At 36.3% G+C, this 9,655-nt stretch overlaps 1 long non-coding RNA gene across 1 annotated transcript; it reads right to left on the bottom strand.

Moving 5' to 3' along the window:
* Window positions 1–1,755: 1,755 nt before the first annotated feature.
* Window positions 1,756–7,078, bottom strand: LOC131895516 (uncharacterized). Its single transcript, XR_009375203.1, has 2 exons — window positions 6,970–7,078; window positions 1,756–2,825 (listed from the first exon to the last, which is right to left on the bottom strand). It is a non-coding gene; the product is annotated as an uncharacterized LOC131895516 (long non-coding RNA).
* Between the last annotated feature and the right edge of the window lie 2,577 nt (window positions 7,079–9,655).

The raw sequence follows: 9,655 nt of genomic DNA, 5'->3' as shown, positions 1-9,655 counted from the left end.
GGGAAGGAATGACCTGAACCCTTGAATAGAATGTCAGGACTATAGCCTCTCCTACGTCCCTCTCTACTTGTTAGCCATAAACTCAGCAGCTCCACACACACTCCCCATGGTGCTCTGTCTTTCCATAGAACCAAGAACTGAGAACTCAAGCAATCATGGTCTGAGACTTCTGACACAGAGAATAAGTCACTTTCCTTTTAACGAGCCTCATCTCCAGTAGTTTGCCATGGGAGTGGAAGCAGATTAATATATCAACATTAAAATTCAGATTCTCAAGTAAAAGGAAAATGCTTTCATCCTTCTATATAGTGTTCTTTTTCAAGAGTAGTTCAGAAAGTCTGCACAAAGCTCACATTTTTATGACTTTTTCAGAGTTTTCAGCAGAACTCTTTCAAGAGCATTTGGCTTTTACATTGATCCAGTGATTTACTCACTGAAAATCCTTACCAGACCACCCTGCCCAATTTTATTTTCAGATAATAATGCTCTGCTTCAGTGCTGGTGTGAGTAACTTACATTATCAAAAACAACAGTGCTTCTCTCTCATCCTGTGTCTGTGCTGCCATTACTTTCACATAGAAATGGAAGGACAAATCACTGCTGTTCTCAGCATTTCGAATACATTGTTTCATCCAGGTATAGTAAACTGAGTTCTTACCTTACTTTATCAATTATCTTTTCTATTATTTTTACAGAGCCCCTTCTTTCCATATGGGGACTTGTACATCTGACCTTTTACTACTACAATAGTCATAATGACAGTAACTGATACTTTTAATGGCCTGCTAATTGGTTAAAGACAATATATCTCAACATAAGAAAGTCAGAATCAGAAGCCAGTGTTTTCAGACATAAAAACTCTTTGTTCTTCATATCCCCATGATTCCTCAAAAAAAAAAAAATAGCAGTATAAATCAAGAAAGAATTGACTTTTAAAAAGACATATCAGTAGAAAAGCCTCTTTTTAAAAAAACATTTTTTTCAAAAAATATATGTGTATTATGTGCACCATATACATCTATGTATACAAGGATGCCAGAAGAGGGAATCAAATTACCTGATGTTAGAATTATGGGTGGTTATGAACTACCTGATATGAGTTCTGGCCACTGAACTCATGCTCTCTGTAAAAGCAGTAAACACTCTTAACCACTGGACAAATTCTGCTGTCATGGAAACACAGTTGAAAGTAATAGATGCAGAAGAATTTCTAAATGGTCTTAATAAATAAAAAAAAAAACATGGAGCCAAATATAGGGGTGAAAGCCTTAGAGTAAGATCAGAGGAATAGGACAAACCATGAGCTAACCTCACCTCACCAACTCCGCAGCTTCCAAAATGAGCTTCTTCCTGTATACTCATGTCTATATGCCTTTTCTGCTCTGTTCTTTCATTGGCTATCTTAGCCAAGCTACATCACTTCCTCTTCCTACACAGCTCTGTCACTTTCTACCTGTCTGTACAGACCTCCAGACCACTATGGTTGGAACTGGGATTAAAGGCGTGTGTCACCACGCTTTGCTCTGTTCCCTAGTGTGGCCTAGAACACACAGAGATCCTGCCTGCTAAGTGATAGGATTAAGGGAGTGTGCTATACTGCCTGACTTCTTTGTTTACTTATAATGGCTGGCCTATTTCCTCTGATCTCCAGGCAAGCTTTATTTATTAAAGAGCAAATAAAATATCACCACATTTCCTCCTTGTCTAATAAAATAAAAAAATATAACTAATATGAGAAAAACTATATACAATAAATACAATAACTATATACAATATATACAAGCAATAAATACATCAACAATGTCTAGTCCATTTGCATTCCATTCCTATCCTATCTATCCATTATCTATCCTATTAGGTAGGTTCAAAATGTACCTAATTAACTTTCTATGCTAACTTATATTACCAATGGAAAACTATCTTTTGATGTCTTTTAAAATTATACAGTAAACACCTCTTACTGAGTTTCTTTTCTGAATTTCTTAGCAAGGAAAACGGTAACTTTAACTATCTAATCTTCAACTCCCTCAGAGACTCAAGAAGGAAATAACATTACCTAGTAAAACAGGAAGTGCAAACAAGTGACTTCCAAAAAATGAGTTATGACAGAAACAGCCAGGTTCTTGGACAGTCACCCGAGGTTTCTTTGCATGTTGGGGCATCATCTTCAGCTTATAGGCTTAGCGTGTCTGACAGACTCATTTGTGAAGTAGGATATATGCAAGGCCTGCAGCTCTATTCAACATTCATTTTGAGTATTCCATGTACCAGATAAACTTGAATTCCACCAGTGTCCTGTCATGATTCAGGATTCTAAATTCTGGAAATTGCTGGTGTTTTTGGAATTCAGCCTCCCATTCTTCCCAGCTTGTGGGTGGCTTCATCTTCTTTATTAAATGCCAGTCTATCATTGAGAGGTTAGACCCAGTCAGCCTAGTTATTTCTTCAAGAATAATTGTTTCAGCTACTGTTCCACTGCATGGCAAAAGCCATTGATCCACTGCCTCTTCAGCTGCCTTCAAAGAAAGGGGCACTGTACCCTTTCCGGATTGCAAAGCCACTTCAGCAATGGTGCCATATTGTCCTGGCCTCAGAGGATGCCTGTTGCCAAAGCTGCAACCACACTTGTCTTGGCAAGGATTGGTAGTCCTTTGTTTTGTGTCCTGCTTGTCCATTTTAGATAGCATACTGTATAGCAGTCGATGCCAGGGCACTTTATTGCCCAGTGGCTAACTTTTGCCACAGTGAAAGTTAAATCCATATGCATTTTTTTCAATGCCCATATCTTCTCTGAAGTAGATTGGTGCTGCCAGAAGCAGACATGTCTCATTGTCATAAAAAAAGAAAAAAAAAATCTATGTTATTAAAACATCTTAAATGCTATATTTTATAGATCGCTGAAGGGTTTGAAGACGACCTGTCTATCTAAAATATATTTCTGCTTGACTTTGAAAACATGCCTAATATGACTACAAGTTCGATTGTAATGTTTAACTACTTACTTTCATTTCCTTATATCCTAATAGTTGGTAATAACAACATTCAAGGATAAGCAAATTGCATTACATTGTTAAATGAACTGTACAATATCTTGAACAAGATTAGAAATACATGCACAGAATTTTCTAATGAAATCAATCTCAAATTTGTATCAATATATATGATTTGTATACAATATACAAAAATCTAATCCAACGTAAAATACTTAAAACTAGTAGTTGCCTTTTTTTTTTTTTTTTTTTTTTTTTGGTTTTTCGAGACAGGGTTTCTCTGCATAGCTTTGCGCCTTTCCTGGAACTCACTTGGTAGCCCAGGCTGGCCTCGAACTCACAGAGATCCGCCTGGCTCTGCCTCCCGAGTGCTGGGATTAAAGGCGTGCGCCACCACCGCCCGGCCTAGTAGTTGCCTTTTAAAAGTAGATTTAATAATCAACCTTTTTATCTATATCATGTCTATATCCTCTGTTTTTCTTTTCAGAGTAGATTCAATAATCTACCCTTTATTCTATCATTTCTATATCTTTTTTTGAGTAGATACAATAGTCTACTTCTTATCTATATCCTCTTTACCCTTTTTTTTAAAAATAAGATCCTTAAATCTAATCTCTTTGTTTAGTCTTTTCCCTGACCATTAACAATAACAACTTGTAACCAACCATCCTAAGCAATGATAATTATTCCAAACCCAAAACCCATTGAAAGACCATAAACCACCTGCCCCACATCTTGGTAATGTGGGCATCATGTTCTTAAAATTGCTTCCTGCTGTTTGTAGGTGAAGGCATTTTTAGGGGACCCTGAAAAGAAAAATTTTGGGTTAATTGTCAAGTCCTGAGAGAGGTAGCTGTATTTTTTGTTGTCCAGTCTCCAAATAATGCAAAAGTGCAGGGCTTATCTCAAGTCCTTGTTCAAATAATTGATGAGGCTGGATCATCTCATGTAGCCATCTCAAAATTGTCCTGAGCAGTTTGTCATCCAAAGCTGATCCTTGGATGATATTTGTCAGCTTAGTGGTATTATTATTGTCCATGTACAATTGTCATTGTGGGGCCCCACCATCTTTCTGGAGACTTCAAATTTGTTGTTAGGCCTGGTCATTATTCCCTAAAGAAAACTAATAGAGATTCTAACACAAAAACATGTACAGGCAGCTACATGAAGTCTTTTTTCTAGAATTAGTACTCTATATGACCATTAATATCATAACAAAAATTTAAAATATATATATTAATCTTATAAATTTTGACATAAAATTCATACCTTAAAAAAAGTTTAAAGAATCATAATAGCATGTGCTACCACTGCCTGACTTCTTTGTTTACTTATAATGGCTGGCCTTTTCCCTTTGATTTCCAGGCAAGCTTTATTTATTAAAGCACAAATAAAATATCACCACAAATAAGAATACCCCTGAAGATGTCTAAGAGAATCATTTGAAAAGAATGAAAATAAGAAGCAACAAAATATATTAAGAAAGCAAAAAAAAAGAGATAAGTGAGAAAAATTCCCTGTAGTACAGTAAGTAGTTAACAGCACTAAGATGGGTGTATTCAACATGCCCCTGTATTTTAAAGTACAGTTTTATTAGTCAAGCTCATACAAAACATTAGTCTTTATGGTAAGATGTAAGCATTTCTCCCACTCAGATTAACTTCTACTTTTTGAATACTACTTTTACAGAAATAATAATGTACTTGACTTTTAACATTTTCTAATTATTCCAAACACAAAAGAATTATAGAGTCTACAAAAAATAATAAAGCTGGCAAAGCTGAATTTTCTGAACACATCAAAGAGCTACACATTATCTTTACTTAGTGCAAATAGACCCATCAAGCATATTAATTTAATTGCAGTTTTAAAATCAGTCTTCTAATTGCCCTATTTTTAGGAAGAAGACCTTTCAGAACTCTTTTCCTCCCAGCTCCCCCAGCTCTGCCTCTGAATGCTGTTCTTTCTGTCATCAGTTAATGGATTGATTCAGCTATCATCCTTAGTATTCAGAGGCCAGTGACAATGCCGACTGTCTGCTCTGAGTTATCTTTAGCATTTTCTCAAAATGGTGGCTAGAGAAAGGTTTGTATGACCATCACTTAGCCCAGGAGGAAAAAAAAAATGTCTCTGATTGATTTGCACATCATGCTGTATTCAGGAAAGAGTGAAATAAAAAACACTTGCTATCCTAAAATAAGACAGTCTACAGGTTGAAAGTCTGTATTCCATTCCAAAAATTATTATCTCCAGAACAACAATGTTTGGAGACTTGTTTGGTGGCTTGGTTAGGACTAATATGGGTTGCAATGGTATGAATAATTTCATTCTGAGGAAAGGTCAGGTGAGGACACAGGGAGGAAAAGGATTAGCCACTGTAAACCAGGAATAGTCACATCAAACATAAAATATAAAATCCATCAGCACCTTGGTCTTGTATTTCTAAGTATGTAAAACTAAGGAAATACATGTTTATTTTTCAAGATACCCAGCAGGTAATATTCTTCCAGAGCAGCTAGAAATAGGTAGTTAGACATATAGTTAGAGCCAACATTTTGAAACAATTTTCTTTCTGTGTTTTAACAAAGGGATCTTCAACATTTGAATGTGAAATATATTTGAATGTGAATGATCTGCCCAATGCACATGTAATAGAGCAACATACATGCGTACATAAACAAAGTAGTGAGTTACCCAAGGAAGTGTAGAGGCTCCTGAATTGGAGGTTCAAATCCTCAGCCCACTTAGGTGGCTGACAGTCTTACCTTTGGCTCTGCAATGACGTAATAACTGATGGAGCAACTCAAGAGAGGAAACACTTTAGCCCATAGTGTAGGGAACTGAAGGCCACCACAGTGGCTGAAGTAGCTCAGGATATGAGGAGAAATAGCCAGTCATGGTGGAGAAAGCGTCTAAACCAAAGTGGTAAACGTTATAGGAGCTATAATTCAACTTGATGGAGAAGGCATGGTTGGTGAAGTGGCTGATAGTTTAAGGACCTATAGTCCACAATGGTAGATAGTTAGGGTGGTTGAAGTAGATTACAGTAGAAGGTGTACAGTCTGGTATGGAAGGAAAGGCATGTTGGGTTATGTGGCTAATGGCTATGGTGATGGGACTCGTGGGACACTAAGAAGTAGAGGGCTTAGTCCAGAGGTGGAGGCAGATATAACTTTAACTTCTATCCCCAGAGCTTAACCCAGTAGCTATATCCCAAGGCACAAAGTAACACTGTTAGCTGAAGACTGACTGTTCAAACACAGGAGCACGACACAGAGGTAGAAGTTGAGAGTAGCAAAGAGGGATTTTCTTACATATCAGAAAAACCTTTCCATGTGTGACATATTCTTAAAATATTAAAGATAAAAGAAGTCATTAAAATGATTGGATTAATAATTGTTGTCATGAATATTGATAGTACATGCTCCTCTTTATAATATGACAAATGTTATTTTAAAAATATTTAATCATATTTGCCCATTTTTCCTTCCAACAATTATTTGGTCTTCCCTATCATCCTCACTATGTACCAAGAAGCAGGTCAGACAATACTTATCTACTGGTGAGCAAAAATGGACTCTTTTTGTCTCTGAAATAGTTGATAGTACATGCTCATTGAATTTTTCTCATGACTTTCAGAAAGATCACTGCATTGCTATAGTTAGTTCCCCAAAAGGTACACATGAAACATGAGACTTTTGGATTTTAGAGGAAGAGCACCAATGATTCATGGCCATTCAGCTAGGTAAAACTACCACAGAAAAAAGTTACACTGAAGCTGCCTGTGAGCCAAATGCCACTTTACACTCCCAAATAACTTACATAAGTTAAAATCATTGATCTTCAGGTTGTTATTTATTATACGTTAACATCAATAGATAGATATGAGCAAAATACCTTGTAGCTACATATAAATTCTAAAATACTAAATAAAAATGAATATATTTTAAAAAGCACTCTTCAAAGAATGGATACTTACAATAGGTGTATAAATAAGGAAAGTGCTTCCAGAGTAATATGTTCACAAAGGCCATGAAATAGTCATCAAATAGTGTATCTTCAGCTGACACTTAGTGACTGTAATTTACAAAGGACTCCACACCAGGAAATTGTGTCCTTATAAAAAAAAATAGCGGCTGTGGGATGTTCTGTATGGCAGATGTGTTGCTGATTGGTCAATAAATAAAACACTGATTGGCCATTGGCTAGGCAGAAAGTATAGGCAGGACAAGGAGGAGAATAAAGCTGGGAAGTGGAAGGCTGAGTCAGAGAGACACTGCCAGGCGCCACAATGAGAAACAGCATGTGAAGATGCCAGTAAGCCACGAGCCATGTGGCAAGGTATAAATTAATAGAAATGGATTAATTTAAGATATAAGAACAGTTAGCAAGAAGCCTGCCACGGCCATACAGTTTGTAACCAATATAAGTCTCTGTGTTTACTTGGTTGGGTCTGAGCAGCTGTGGGACTGGTAGGTAAGAGAGATTTGTCCTGACTGTGGGCCAGGCAGGAAAACTCAAACTACAGATTCAGCTAATATTATCACCTACTTTCCAGAGGAGAAAAGAGACCCAGATGTTGATAATTATGCAAGATCACAAAGCAGGTAAAATCTGAAATTAGAGTTAAATCCCTCACTCTGCCATCCAAGACCATGCTTAGTCCCTACTTAGTGTTGTAATAACTTTGTCAAATAAACCAGACGAGGTTGGGAGTGTGTAGAGAGTCAGGTATTCTCATGTTTGCCTAATCAAACTTCCTGCTTTCTTCCCTGTAATTCTGGCTCCTGATATTCTTGGAAAAGAAAACACGATACAAGAGAAAATTATAAATAAATTAGCAGTTCACTTACATCTATTGTCTACAGGCTTAAGTTTTTTTTAAAAAAAAAACAATTGTGCTAAAAGAATATTTTATGCTTAATTGATAAAAATTAGTATCTTAATTTAAATTAGTTAAGATCAAATAAAAATTTTCCCTTGCTTCCTGAATTATGCTTCTTAATGTTGAGGAACTGCTGGACTGAGAGAAGGAGAAGGAAGGGAAGAGAGAGAATGAAATTCTAATATAAACCGTGGGTTCTGTTTTACTGGGAATTTGGCCTATGTATTGTCTACTTTCTCAGGACAAATGAATGAGATGGGGGGATGACAGGAAACCTGAGTCATAGCTAGATATGAGTAAATATAAATACATGGCCAACTTCTGGCTTGAGTTCTATAATTACCAACTGACCATGAAGGCACTAACTTGATGGATTTGATCTTTGGTAGATAACAGAAAAGATACAATATCGGTTCAAAGTTAAGCCTGCATTAGTGATATTTAGATAGAGATCTGCATATCTCAAGAAGAGAGTGTTTTAGCCCATATATTAAACTAAATAAATAGTTAATAGTTAATAAAATGCAATATACATTTTAAATATCAAAAGCCTGTTCAACTTTCCTTCGGTCTCCAACCTCCAATCCACTCTGCTCTACTGGTTTGATCAATGCCATGACCTCTGCCCAATATTTTTGTTGTTTTATTACAGTACCATCCTATGCCTCCAGAGATTCAGTTCTTGTCTTGAATTTGGCTTTCCATTACAATAAAGATTAAACACAACACTTTCCTGAGGGCTTTCCATTGTGTGCCATCATCACCCTCAAAGAGAAACAGAACAAATACTGGTCAGCATCATTCTTTGTTTTCAATCTCTTCACTTTTTTTTTTTTTAACAAAAACACGTATTTTCCTCAAAGAACAAAAATATTTAAGGTCAAAGAAGGGCAAAGAGAAATCAGAATGGTGATTGCATCTCAAAGTGGTTTTTTTGTTTGTTTGTTTGTTTTTTTGGTATGTGTTTTTCCAGCATGTATGGCTGCATACCACATGCATGTAGTTTCCACAGAGGCCAGAAAAGAGTGTCAGATCCTCTGGAACTGGGAGCTGCCTGCCATGTGGGTGCTGGGAGCTGAACTCAGGTCCTTTGGAGGAACAGCAAGCAGTCTTAACCGCTGAGCCAACTCTCCAGCCCCCGTGCATCTCAAAGTTAATGCAGAGTATGAACCTATAGCATGGGAGAAACAATAAGTATGTGTATTCACTAACCCCCCAAATCACTAACATGTATCAGGAAGTTATTTAGACACAGGACTCAGTATTGTTTTTTGTCTTTGAAAGACAAAGAGAAATGTTCTAAATTGACTTTGCCATTTCCGGTTTCATCTTTCTTTTTATCTAAAGTGTCTCAACAGTAGAGTTTCTTGCTTAAATAAATGTTTGACTGTTTTTTTTTTTCTACAAATATAGTATGCAGCCCACTACTTTATGGACTTTGATAATTGCCATCTCTTTGGTTCTGCTTATAGTAATGATACACTCAAATTAAATTTCCACTCTATTGGACATAAGTGTAATTTTAATGCACCCATGCTGTTGAGTTGTAACTTGAGTAGGGAAAAATTTGGTATGAGATTCTCAGAGAATTCTGTACTTTAATTATTGGTGCTCTTTTTGAAACAGTGATTTCTTCTGAAAGGAAGTCATGTTCACTACTATATACCACAATAATGAACCAGTGATTTCTTCTAAGTGTCATATAGATAACTTTTAATAAAAGAGTTTTTGTAAAATCATTTTCCCTTTTGTGTTCAAGTAATAATAAAATGACAATAAA

This window comes from Peromyscus eremicus, chromosome 19 (genome assembly GCF_949786415.1).
Source record: "Peromyscus eremicus chromosome 19, PerEre_H2_v1, whole genome shotgun sequence".
NCBI classification, from domain to species: Eukaryota; Metazoa; Chordata; class Mammalia; order Rodentia; family Cricetidae; genus Peromyscus; species Peromyscus eremicus.
The sequence above is the reverse complement of the archived record's forward strand: the minus strand, read 5'-3'. Positions and strand labels throughout refer to the sequence as shown.